The 13,812-nt window shown below is 36.8% G+C and overlaps 1 protein-coding gene across 6 annotated transcripts in view; it reads right to left on the bottom strand.

Moving 5' to 3' along the window:
• FSTL5 (follistatin like 5) overlaps nucleotides 1-2,349 on the bottom strand; it is a 389,133-nt gene extending 386,784 nt beyond the window's left edge. For 4 of the 6 annotated variants that reach the window (XM_026675826.2, XM_087963651.1, XM_026675827.2 and 1 more), the window contains exon 1: nucleotides 2,078-2,148. The gene's annotated coding sequence lies outside the window, so the exon portion shown is untranslated. Of the gene's footprint in view, nucleotides 1-2,077; nucleotides 2,149-2,257 lie in introns of those variants that run through there. The other 2 variants (XM_087963650.1, XM_087963649.1) reach the window with 2 other exon arrangements.
• Nucleotides 2,350-13,812: the final 11,463 nt, after the last annotated feature.

Below are 13,812 nucleotides of genomic sequence, written 5' to 3'. Positions count from 1 at the left end.
TTTCACAGTAAAAAATGAACTTAGTTGAACTAATTTCTGAGCAATTGTACATATGGAATTATGCTACAATTTCTTATTGTAGCACCTATAACTTTATAGGTCATATTATATATTTTCTGGAACTTATAAAAACATAAATTACAAGGCATATTCAAGAACAATATGTATTTTTTAACCTATAGTAACAAAACATTTAATCGGCATGAGAGTAATCACTAAAAAACATGCTTATAAGCTTGAGCCCTCTACATGTCTACACAGGCACTGCAAGAGGATAGAGAGACAGAGAGACAGAAAGAATATCTAATGTCTCTGGGTATCTCTTTCTCTCTCTTCCTCCCTCTCCCTCTCCCTCTCCCTGTGTGTGTGTTAAAATATCTCAGCATTTCATATTCTTTTTCATAAGCAAATATAGAAAAAGAATACTTCAAGACAGTTGCTTTCACCTTTCACCTGAAAGAGCATAGAAAGTTGGAAATATGCCTGTTTTCAGGACTGAATAAGGATTCATCTGAACATTGTATATATCTATGTATGTATGTATGTATGTATGTATGTATGTATGTATGTTTGCTATTGTACTAATATGCATTTTTTCCAAGATGAAACTTCAGTATTAACATAGCTCAAGGATTTATCATCAAAACTTTTCTTCGCTGAATTAAGCAGCTGTTAATCTTACTTCCTGCTGTTTCAGAATTGCTGACAACCTTGAAACTATTATTTTAGCAGATGTTTGGTACTAGCAGCATATATCAACTTTAACACAGCGCATTAAAGTAAAACTGTCAAAAACAAAGCAAAGAACTTCACATTGTTTTGGAACACATATTGCAACTGATATTTTTTTGCCATTCTGTCCAACACAAACAGTTTTTGTTATTGTTTTAAGCTGAATTAGGCAGAGGGGAATACAGAAATGCTTTTAGTATCATGTGTGTATGGGCGAAGATTACCAAATAATCTACAATGTGATGCAGTAATGGCTGAGAAGTTAATTTGCTTTTCTGTTCAATTTAGTCATCTGGCTCCCCGCTAGCTATAAAATTTTCACTCTTGGGAAAACATTAAAATCATATGGAAAATATTCCAGCTTGTGCAGAAAGAAGTGTGGAAATTCACATAAACTAGCTTTCTTTGGGAACAAAGCTCCGCATAAAGAACTGTGAGGTATGAAAGCATAAGCTCTTTCAGCCGTCTCTTTTCCAGCTGTCCTCAGTTACCTTCTAACTGTATTACAGAATTGGAACTTCATATCTGCATCATCTTCTAGCCTGAAGGAAGGCCTGACACTGACCAATCAATATTGCAGAACAAACAAACCACAAGTTTCAATCCTTAGGCTGACCTTGAGGATTACAGGGTGGAAGCCCTTAATAAAACTGAACAGTGTAAGTTTTGTATTGAAATATTTTTGTTTGCAGTATAGAAATATCAGTGTATGTTGTTCAAAACCCCTAAAATCCCATAACTCCTCTGTTTCTGTCACAAGAAGATATACACACAAGGAGGAGGGTGAATCAGGCATTTATTTTGCCTCCCCTTTTTAATTCTTGCTTTGCTCACTATTTCCCCAATTGATTTTACATACTCCTTTCTCTCTTTCCAGAAAAATAGCAATGTATTCACCCCAAATGTTTTCACTGGAATTTCCAGGAGATCTTTTAATTAAAATCTATCAAAGAGTTAATTCAGGCGTCTTGTTCCTTCCATATATATGTATACAACAAAACAACATTTTAAAAAAAACCTACAATCACATTTAAAAAAAAAATTCTCTGCCACCGAGTGACCCCTTCGCACTTCACCAGGGCTTCCCCTTCAACCGAAATTCACCTCTTGTTTACCAAATGTTCATTACCCTCCTTCAAAATTGCTGAAACAATTCCTCATCCCCCAGGGTTGTACCGGATTGATTCGAGAATGAACCAGTTTATAACTTTCTCTTTCCCACAGTGCTGTCTCTCAAACTTCCTTTGCTTCACCTGAAATAAGCGTTTGAACCAAAAAAAAGAAAGAAAGAAAGAAAAGAAAAAGAAGAAGAAGAAATGCATTTCAAGTTCAGTTCCTTCCTTACCTGATCGAAGTCACTAAAAAAAGCCCACGAAAGAAGGAGGGAGAAGCGTTTTGGTTTTTTTTTCCTTTTTTGTTTTTCCCTTTGTAGAAAAATCGCACCAATGTCTGTTGAAGTACAGCAAATAAAAAAAGAACCGAAGCGTAAAAATGTTGCAAAGATAAGTGAGGGAAAGAAACCCACAAGTTCGGGATAAAGTCCGAAGAAATGTCCTCGTTTAGGAAGGCAGCGGATCTCCTTTCACGTCCGATAAGCTCCTTTTGCCAAGTTGTTTTGTGTGTGGGGGGGGGGATGTGACGGGGGTGGGAGGAACGAAGGGAGGAGAAAGCCCCCCCCCACCGCCGGCGCAGGCGAAGACAAGAGCGGGAATCCCAGTTTCAGCACCAGCAGACTGGTGGACAGCACCCAGCTCTTTCCCTCTCCAGTTCAGCTTACGCACTGAAGCCGGCAGCTTCTCCTTCCCTCCTCCTCCTCGCCCTCCCCGCTGCTTACCGCTAAAGCCCCAGCGGGTCCCCGCCTCTCGTTGCCTTGCACCCACCCCAACCCCCCACCCACCCCCACGCCCAAGCCTCGCGTCAGCCCCAGCTCGGCCTTTGATTTGCATAAGGAGCCGGGGAAAAGGGGGGCAAGCTGCAGACGGCCCCGTGACCAGCCGCCGTTGTAATGACGGGCAAGGGCTGCCGTCAGGTTTTTTGCAACTGGTAGCAGCAGCCGAGCACGAAACCCCAGCTTTTGGGAGGGAGGGAGGGAAGGGGAAGGAAGGGGGGGTTGCGGAGGGACGGCGGGAAGCCAGGAAAAGCTGTACAAATAAACGCGGCCGTCAGAACTACGCCGGCGGTTTTGGTTTTTTTTTTTTGCAAAAGACAAGAAAAGCGAAGCGCCGCACTTTGGTGGTGTGGACGCGGAGGGGAAGGGAGGGAGTAAAACGCAACCTTTTCTTTCCTGCTGCCAAAGAAAGAAAGGAAAATAGTCATGAAAAGAGGAAGAGGAGGAGGAGGAGGAGGAGGAAGAAGAAGAGGACGAGATCCCCTGGGAGGGAGACGCTGGGAATTTGTCCCCTTGCCTTTGCCTCGACCTAGGCGCCTTGGAGAAAAAGGCAAGAAAGTGTGAGACTCAAAGGCAGCCACGATTTCTTCCCGCTGTTCTGTACCTTGCACCCGGCTGGCTGAAAGCGGCAGAAGCTTAAGTGGCTCCTTCGAATCCTTCGTTTATTCTTTCCCCCTCTTTGGAAGGCAGGGAGCTGAAAACTGAAGGAGCAGTTTCTTCTTGCTGTCACCTGATTTGAATTCTTGATCCAAGCGCATTCTGATATAACGTGTTCTTGAGACAAAGGACTGTAATAAATAGGGAGCACTGCTGGGCACTAAGTAACCTAGTTTCCACACATGTGGAGCTAAATTGGCTTACTCTTCCATTGAAAGAGTCCAGGACAGCAAATTGAGATAATAGTTACTCTCCAAACCATAGCCAGCTTTTGCTTCAGTCTCTCCTTGATAACAAAGTCCATCTTAACCTCTGCTATGCCTCAAAAGCCAGGTAGACTATTCCAAACACAGAAAGGGAAGGTGAGCAAAGCATTATTTGTCCAGTGCTTTCTTTTAAGAGCAAAAAGAGCAGAATATTGGGTGAAGGTAGCAAATGCTTCTGCAAGCAGTAAGACAAATGTAATGTCACTTATCTTATTCTCACTCTCATTCTCTCTGTGTAAGAATCTGTGCAATCAGATAAGATTCTTGCAAAGAAGAAATTCCATTATTTTAATCTTATTGTGTCTAGCTGGAAAATATGGTAGAGGAAGGATTGGCCCTCTAGTGCTGGAAAGAGGATAAGAAAGCAATGATTGCTGCTCCTTTTAGGCATTACAATTTATGGCCCTGTTCATAGAAGGAGGCGCCAAATCCTATTTGCTGCACTGAATTATTCCTTTGACAGCATCAAGTTGGGAAATCCTGCTGTGCCACCCAGAGATAGATGGTGATTGAGAGACAACAGATAATGCTTCTGCACACTCACCCACTAAAAGTTTGCACAAAAGATGGTTGCCAATATTTATGACTTCTCTCTATTCCTTTGACTCTGTGCTATGCAACTTGTCTTTATACTCATCTCTCTGGGTAACAAAATGTAAAGAAGTAGACTTAGCAGAGCAATTCAGAGAAAAAAAGTTATTCAAAGCAAGTTGTGGTCTAGGGGGTTTTAAATCTTGTGGATGATTCCTTCTCAATAGTGATATGGATTGAGAATAGTTGTAGGGTTGTTGTTTTTTTTAAGTTAGAGGACTTTGTTCTTTCTGGGGGGAAAAAAAGGAAAGGGAAGACGTTCCCTAGTTTGGGAATGAAAACTATTTTTTTTAAAAAAGGTATGTCAGTTTACTCTACTGCCAACATCCCCTGATTTGCCTATACCAGGGCTGTCAAACTCACTCATGCGTCACGTTCTAGCCCCACCCCTGCCTGGTTTAGCGAAGGGGGAAAAAGTCCTGATACGTCACGTGACACCGCCATGATGACGTTAGTTTGACACCCCTGGCCTATATAGTCTGAGGTACTTCTGGTAAGACTTCGAGTTCTTTGCCCTGAGTAGACCTTTGCAGTTCTTCAAATCATCATTTCTTAAATATAAACATTCATCTTCAAACAAAATCATTTTCTGGCTGATATGTTTCATCTAGTGATGATCTGAATAATTGAGTCAGCCTTCAGAAGCGCAGACTATCAGCCTTCACTAATAGACACAACGTGTCTATCACATTTTTATATCAGACAGTTTCAAGTCAGATATAACACTTTTCTGTGAAGATTACTGAGAGTCATCTAGTGATAGCACAATAAGGAATGATTGACCATATGTAGTTAAATTTATTTTGAGTAATGGGATTAACTGAGAAGAAAGAAATATTCAAAAATGCTAGTCTTCTTTGATCAACCAGGGGAAATTACACTGTAAGTAGTCAAATTTCCCAATTTTGAAATCAGCCATGTAATATTAGTAATATATCAGTTTCAGGTGAGTTTTTCTTCCAATATTCTCTCTTCCCTCGATGAATGACATCTCTATCCTTTATTGCTATTGTTACAAGCAGGTGGCATATTGTTTTCCCCAATGATGGTGGAAACATCAGCAGGTGTTCACTTGTCTAAATTCAAATAAACACACATAGTAAAAATTAGATGCCTGAATAAAAAAGAGCATTAATCAAGTGTAACCTTATAACAAATTGGGCTTTGCATTCTCTTGAAAATATTTGTTGAATGCTAATATTATATTATACATAACATCTAAAATATATAACACCTGTTAAGCAAAGTCTATTGATGTGTATATCTGTATAATATGTACTGTATACTGAAACCATGTTTTTATTGAAAGTAGAAATAAAACTTTATTTTCCCCTTCCTATTTTGAGTTTTTAGCTTTGTTTCTCTGAGAAATAAATCAAGAGTTTTATTCAACAACACACTGATCGCAGTTATTCCTAAAAGCTTGCTTTCAACGAATTCCCTTCTTTTTAAACATAAAATAAATTAACAGAAAATAGCAAATAGCTTCCAGTCGGATTATATTCTACTTTCATTCTACTATAAGTGAAACGATAGTTATGCAATATTTGTTATGATTAAAGTAAAACATCAGCTGGCAAATTGAATACTCAGGAACGCAGCTGGAAAGCATTTCCACATTATGTAGTACTAATAGTATTTCTATTGTACTGGGTATTCCAGTTCAGCATTGCCTGCTGAATGTAATTATATGACGGCTATCTCCAGGTATGAGAGTAAATTTGTACTGAACATGAATGCTAAAAACGACAGGATGTGACAATTATGTTAGAGCAAAAACGGTTTTTTTTCATGTTTGCTGAACTTTCTCTGTTAAAATAAACACCCTAGCATTGCTAAATGGTGTTTTTATGCACATGTGTCTGAAAAGGAGAAAGTTGGAAGAGGCAGAGAAAAATAATGTACCTTTTCACTTGCATTGGCAAGACCTGTATTAACTTGGAATCGTGGCAAGAATTTTCTTACAATTATTTATAAGGATTGCTCATGGTATGTTTATTTCAGCCTAGATCCATAGATACACAAATGTTTCCCACAAAAATACTTCCTTTGCTTGTTCCTCACCCTTATTTAGTAGCTATTAAGACAACTTACAGTCACTGATATTTAAATATAACAGGAAAATACTTTCAAGAATGCAACAGAATACTATGCGAAAGTATTCTAGTTCTTACTTTGCATATCTGATATAGTTTTATCATTATAGCAATAGTATTTAGACTTATATACTGCTTAACAGTGCTTTACACCTCTTTCTAAGCAGTTTTTAGAATCAGCATATTGCACCTAACAATCTGAGTCCTGATTTATCAGCCCTGGAAGGATGGAAAGCTGAGTCAAACTTGAGATGGTGAGAATCGAACTGCTGACAGTCAGCAGAATTAGCCTACAATACTGTACTCTAACCACTGTTGCTACCACAGCTTAGTGGTGATAAATTTTGATAGTAAATTTATAGAAGAGAATGCCATAAGCACTAATTAAAATAATTCATTCTCTATTCCCTCAGAATGTACAATGAATTATAGGTAGTCCTCAACTTTGCAACCACAATTGAGTCCAAGAGGCTAAGTGGTTAAGCGAGGCATTTGTTAAGTGGCATGAGTTTTGCCCCCTTTTACAGCCTTGTTTACCACAGTTGTTAAGTGAATTACAGCAGTTGTTAATCTAGTAATATGGCTGTTAAATGAATCTGCCTTCCACATTGACTTTGTTCATCCGAAGGTGACAAAGGGTAACACTGCAACGTCACAAATATGCACTAGCATCTGAATTTTGATCACATGACCATGGGGCAGCTTCAAAGGTATGTGTGAAAAAACCATTAATCACTTTTTCAGTGCATTAAATGGTCACTAAACAGAACGGTTGTAAGTCAAGGTCTACCTGTATGTTTCTCCACTATTTTAGCCCTATTTTACTTTTGTATTTTGGACTCCTACTGTGGCATCTAATTTTACAAGCTCTCATTTAATTACGATTATTTTTGCTCATTTATTGTAGACAAACTGTATCAATCCTTTTGGTTTTATGAATTGCTTACTATAATAACATTTAGTGCTGGTGGATAAAAGCCTTCATTATTTGTCATGTGGGAGGTACTGACATCTGGACAGCTAGGTACAATTTCTTTTTTCTGGCACATTGCAGTGAAGCAAAAGATGCAACAATACGTTTATGCAAATGACTAACTTGGCATGTTGGTGATTGTTAAAATCAAAGGCTAACTTACACCACCATTATACATGCAGCTGAAAGCTTGAGTTCCATTAAGCCTTAGCTATACTACAGCATTAAGCATATTTTGTTTATGTATTTGTATCTTGTTGAAATATAAGCATCTATTATGTATTTTGTGGAAAATATACATAGTGTTTTATAATTAGCTTTTAGGTGTAATTTGCTTTGTATTTTGTTTATTTTTGGAGATCTTAAATTTGGATGGTGGTTGACACTATCTTGCCAGATGTAATATAGCTTACTACATTGTGTAATATTCTTTACAATTTATTCTTCTTTTTTTTTGTAGTCTCCCTTTGCCTTCTTTAGAGCTGTTTATGTTTAATTTGTTTTCATTCTGCAATTGCAATAGATGGAAAAACAGCACTAGTTCTTTGCATAGCGATGTACCTTCTTTTTATGAAATTATTTTATGACGTCTTATAATATTATATTAGTTCTAGTTCTCTGGTGCAAAAATTTATATAAAAATATAATTTGTCTTATAATATTCTATTTAGTAGGATTTTTTTTTTTTTAAGAATTAAAGCAGTAAGTCACTGATGATGGACAGATGTGATAATTAATGGAAAGCAGAGACATCACTAATGAGGATATTTTTTCCTACATCATCATTGGCCTTTTCTGAACTGAACAAGTCATAGCAAGTATTCTTGTTCTTTCTATTGGGACAGCTGATGCAATTTTAGCTACAGAAGTAGAATTTGTTTCATATTCTTCAAAATCATGGCAACAAATGCTCCATGCAAGCCATATAACAATTTAAACACACCTGAGTGCCCATGAACACTCATAGCAATGGCTGTTTTCATCAAAATAAAACAAAAACAGTGTTATACCACACATTTTTGTCTCTTTTAGGTGTGTGGACAATGTCACAATTTGTGTACAAAAGTGCAAGCCTACATTGCAACAGCACTGTTTTTGTCAGTTTCCTGCTTCTGCATAGACACCACAGCTGGTGCTGCCAAAAAGAGAAATATGAGTCACATACACCTGTTACCTGTGATTTGAATTAATCTACTTGTTTCTGATCTCATTCAAGGAGAATTGGCTCTAAATAGTATATTATAAGGCCCCAAATGGAAATTGCTTCTACTATTTTGCATCAGCCCAGTTTTTGAGAAATCAATGGATACTATGCAAGTTGTCCTGCCTAAAGGGCCAAGAATATTTTTACAAATACACACTCACACACCTTTTAACTTTCAGAGTTCAGCTGTTTGGTTTTGTTATTGTTTACACTTCTGTTTCACAAAAGAGGCTGTACAGCAGGGGTGTCAAACTGGCAGTCCAGAGGCCAGATGCATCATGTGTCAGCTTTGGAAGCCATAATAACACCAGAAGCTTCCACGCTGCCACATTCTTGAGCCTGAGAAAATGGGAGGAAGGAATTTCGTGGAGCATATGTGGTTAGACATAATAGCATTCTTCTTTAAGGTCAAGGTCATGTTATTCCTGCACCTGGTTGAGGAATGGTTGGGGGGATGTCTCAAGTTGGGACAGATGGTGATTGGGGCATGTGATGCAGGGGGTGGATTTGTAATTTTTTTACTTATTGGAGGAAAACCTGGAACTTTCAGGATTTTCCAGATGTGCCAGTTTACAAATTAATAAAAGGAACCTTTCAGTAATGAGTATAGAAAATATGAAATATAGGTAATTAAAGTGACAGATAAAATTGGTACTGTTATGTAATGGAATGTTTGTTAATAACTAAATGAAATAAAGAGAATAGAGTGAAAGTTGGAAAGAATAGGAATATTTTAACTGTTATTAATGATTTATTAAAATATAATTGAAAAGAAATATGAATATCAGATGTTAAGATGGATTTGAATAGAACAACAGCTCTATTAATTACTTCACTTCCTTTTCTATTTAGAATTTATTGATTTTTTAAGGGAATGTACCAAATAAATCTTGGTTGATAAATTATATGAAATGGAATGTTATAATTATATTTTTTAAAACCTAGTGTGTATTTCTAAGGGAATGTACCAAGCAGAATTTGGTTGATAAGAATTATATGTTATAAAATAGAGGTTAGAAATTGAATGTTGTAATTGCTAAGATATAAATTAAATCTTAAATGAAATTTGCATGGACAGTAACTTAAAGATATAAAGGTATTACGCTCCAGTTAGTAATTACAGGAGAAATCTTGTTTTATGAGAAAAGAAAATATGAAATTGTAAATAGGACAGACAAAAGTATAAATATAATAATTAGAAAGATACTGAAATTTAGAAAAAGATGAATATGTAAATGAGTTTATGTCTGTATAGAGAAGTGATAACCTGGAATCATGCTGTTCTCAAAAACATATTTTAATTGTATGTTTTGTGAAAACCCAAATAATTTTTTTTACAAAAAATAAAAATAAAAGGAATCTTTCAGAAAATGTCTGTCTTGGAGTTATTGGTTGGAGTTGAGGTTTTCTGGAATGCTGACATTATCTTGCCCACCCCAGCTCTGTGAATGGGAAAAACATCACAAAAAAATCACCTGATGCAAGTTTAACATCTGTGCTATACAGTATTACATAAACTTTTCTGATTATGATGTCATAGAATCATGGAGTAGGAAGGAACTTTGGAGATTTAATCCAATTCTCTTTTTGAAGCATTTCCATATCATCAGCAGACGCACCATTCTCAGACAAATGGTTGTCCAATCTTTTACTGAAAATTTCCAACAGTGGACTGCCTTATTAAATGGCTTATTAAATAATGGCTTATTTTTATTTATGACTATGGTTCCCATTTTGATGATTAAAAAGACTATATAAATGGAATTATAACAACAATTTCAAAAACAAGTGTAATAATGTGTATCAGAAACTTGCATATTTATCTCTATAATCATATCATTCTCTATTTGTTTTTCTGTCAGTCTGGCTGGCTATCAAGCTATCTAGCTAATTATCTCCATCATCTCTATCTGTATTTGAATTCTCTTTGATGTTGTGATCAATGAGCAGGAAGAAAGAGAATTAGTAAACATTGATTGGCTGTCCCTCCCACACTTGTTCATGATGACTATAAATGGTCTAGTTAAAGTGACAAACTTCAATCCTAATCCAGTTCTTTAATTGCCATCATTTATACCAAGAGTTTTTGTTCATTGATTCATCAATTAATGCAGAATCTGCCTCCTCACTCTTCAATCAAGTAAAAATTCCTCCCTCTGTTGCATTTTCTCCATTTTAGTCAAACTATACAAAATAAATGGAAAGCAGACATTGCCAGAAGACACTTGCCTCTTCTCAAAAAATCAGAAGTCTGGTAACACCCTTTTCATCTAATAAAAATTGCTAAAATATGTAAATGTTTATGAACTGCAGCTCGCTTCATCAAATGCAGAGTGGCTAGACTGATGCAGCATTGAAATTGGGATGCTGTGGGAAGGGAAAGGAAGGGAAGACATTTGATTATTCAGATGTAGGTTACTGGAGTGATCTTTTTTACAGAGAACAATGAACATACAGTAGAAATGTGCACTGTAATTTAGCTTTATTTTAACACACACACACACAGGGCGTAGAGAGCTAGCTATTCAGGTTACAGATGAAAAAAATGAGTTGATTAGGATTTGAATGCATATGCTAGCTTTAATCATCTTAATTTTAAAGAAAATGTGTTTTTATGTGAGGAGTGGAAAATTTACTAGTGAGCTTGAAGCATAGTTAAAACCAGGGAAAACTTAGCTACTCCTATGAATGGGGGTTTTTAATAATGGAATTATAGATACTTATTTGGAAAGCCTTTAGTTTTGGATTATATATAGTGATTTAAAATGCTGTGTAAAATTTAAATATCTTTTATTTAGCACAATTGAAAGTTCATCTGTCTAGAAAAAGTCTGGAACAGATTTCCCAGTGGGTAGCAAAAAGGTGCTAAAAGTTCGTGATTAATGTAAAAAGAGTCTGGGAGTGCATAGAAGACTTTGCTTGTAGAATTACAAGCCAACATTATAGCTCATGGGGCAGGTGTTTATAATGCAGTGATTTACAGAAAAGAGTTGTTCGCTACTGTTTGTATGGTAGATTCTGTGTGCGTTTGTATTATCTAAATAGTGAGGAAGCTTTGAAATGTGCTTCTGATATGGGTCAATTTATAGAACCAATGCTTCAAATTACAAATGAAGAGCTGCATGTCCAAATATTGCACCAAAATACGTTTCAACATGTGAAAAATTGAATATCTGACAAATGGTTAATATTAGCATGCTAACGTGTTTTTAGTTAACTGTCCTATTACTGAACAGTATTTTTTTTAATGGAATTCAAATTCAAATTCTAAAATTCATTTTGGATGAATTGGGAATGAGAGGAAACAGCCTTAATGGAATCAAACAAGAAGTTTGGTCCATAAGATACACTTCAGTTAAGGAACATTTATTTTCTTGTTTATCTTTATATAGTATCCCAATTTTATCTTTATATAGTATCCCAACTTGATACAGCATCCCAGCTACCCAGACAATGAACCAACAGTATAACACACAAAAATGTTCCAAGTTGAGGCTTCTTATTAAAAATCCCTAACTAATAGCCTGGCTCCAGTGCTGGAGAAAAAGGTAGACCATGACAGCGTTCCAAAAGACCAAGGCCATTTGTATCTCTGGGAGACTCTTTCATAGGACAGACACCAGCAGATTATGCTGTCTCCTTGAGGGGAGCCTAAACATGACCATTCTGCTAGATCAGAATGGGACAACTCACCACAGCCAGTTTGCCATGGCCAACTTGCCGCGGTCAACTCTCTATGACCAATTCATCATGGCCAATCCACCAGTGCCACTTCACCACAGGACAGCTCGACATGGCCAACTCACCATGAACCAACTCATTGTGGGACAATTAATTCAACAATTCAATTAAATTATTTAAAATAATTTAATATTGTTTTTTAAATTAAAATTTTCCTCATTCACATTTCATTTTGTCCCTCCTTTGGCATCCTTTTTTTAATGATTCTATTCCACAATATATTTGATATTAGTGAATGTCTTGTCCCATGGCAAGTTGGCCGCAGTGAGTCAGCAGCAGCAAGTTGGCCGCAGTGAATTAGCTGTGGTGAGTTGGTTATGGCAAGTTGCTGTGGTCCCCTGCTGGATATGATTGGGTGGGCTGAAACCATTGGGGAGAACTGCTTCTGTAAGTACCTTGCCTCATCCATGCAGAAGTTTAAAGGTGACAACCAGCTCCCTGAATTGTTGAAAGCCAGTGCAGCTTAGGTAGCAATGGTGTTACATGGATGTACTATGATACAACCAATACTGCAGATGACACTGCATTCTGGATCAGCTGATACAATCCAAATAGAGTGTATTCTAATAATTCAATGGAGAGGTGATTAAAGTGTGTGTGACCGTGAACGTGTCTCCTGGTCTAGAAACAGGTGCAACTTATAATGCCAACCTCCACTCAAGGAATCAACTCCACAGAAAGGTAAAGCTACTTTTATTAAGATTGTTTATAATAACAGGATCGTGCAAGCTTGATTATGTTGTAGCTCCTACTACTACTACTTATAGTTCAGTGAATTAGGGATGTTTGTGTCTCAGCCTCTTCCAAATATTATCTGTTATGGACTAAAATATGTTTTAGCTTCTAGTCATCTGGCAACAGAACTTGTATATTTATATCAAGGTCATCTTCTTTATTTTCTATAGGCATCCAAGATGGATTTGTGCAAAAGGCCTCCTTGTTACATTTGCCATCTACTTCTTGAGAAGGAGCTGCAAGTCCAGGACGATCCCTAGATCAGTGTCGCCAACCTCAGAGACCCATCAAACTCATACCAAATCACAGGACCACTAATACGATTTTTTTAAAAAAAGATAATATATTTAATTAATTAATTTTGAGGGAACCAAATTAATCTCCAATACTGAATACTTCAACAAGAGAATAATCAGGGAAGCCATCAAAATAGAGAAACACCCTATAACATGAATAAACATGGATGACTGGAATTTAGCTTTGAGATGGTCATCGGATATGATAGATCGATGAGGCTTTCTTTTTCATGCATACTTAAATTGCTTTCTTCAATGTTTCCTGAAAATGTATCTATTATCCACATATTGCCATGTCTGGGATTTTCTTTCTTTGGGTAATAATGACCGAAAGACTCTGTGAGTGACTGTAAGTGCTGTTGAACAATGGTTACCACCTATCAGTTGACATCTTTCTCTATTGTGTACTCATCAAAATCTGAAAACATTTGCAGATCTTCTTCAGCCAACCGCTTTTTCTTTTGAAAAGCATCCATTTTACCTCATAGTTTGAACATGTCCTGAAATTGTCCTTGCAAGGATAAGTTTAGTTCATTAAACAATGAAAAAATATCTGCAGGTATACAATCTTGGCTACCCACTCATCGTTTAGCAAGAGTTCTTGAAATTTTGGATTATTTTGCTGGCAGAAAA

The sequence above is a fragment of the Notechis scutatus genome, chromosome 4 (genome assembly GCF_049901735.1).
Source record: "Notechis scutatus isolate UNSWTSFEM ecotype Mainland chromosome 4, rNotScu1.2, whole genome shotgun sequence".
Taxonomy (NCBI): Eukaryota; Metazoa; Chordata; class Lepidosauria; order Squamata; family Elapidae; genus Notechis; species Notechis scutatus.
The sequence above is the reverse complement of the archived record's forward strand: the minus strand, read 5'-3'. Positions and strand labels throughout refer to the sequence as shown.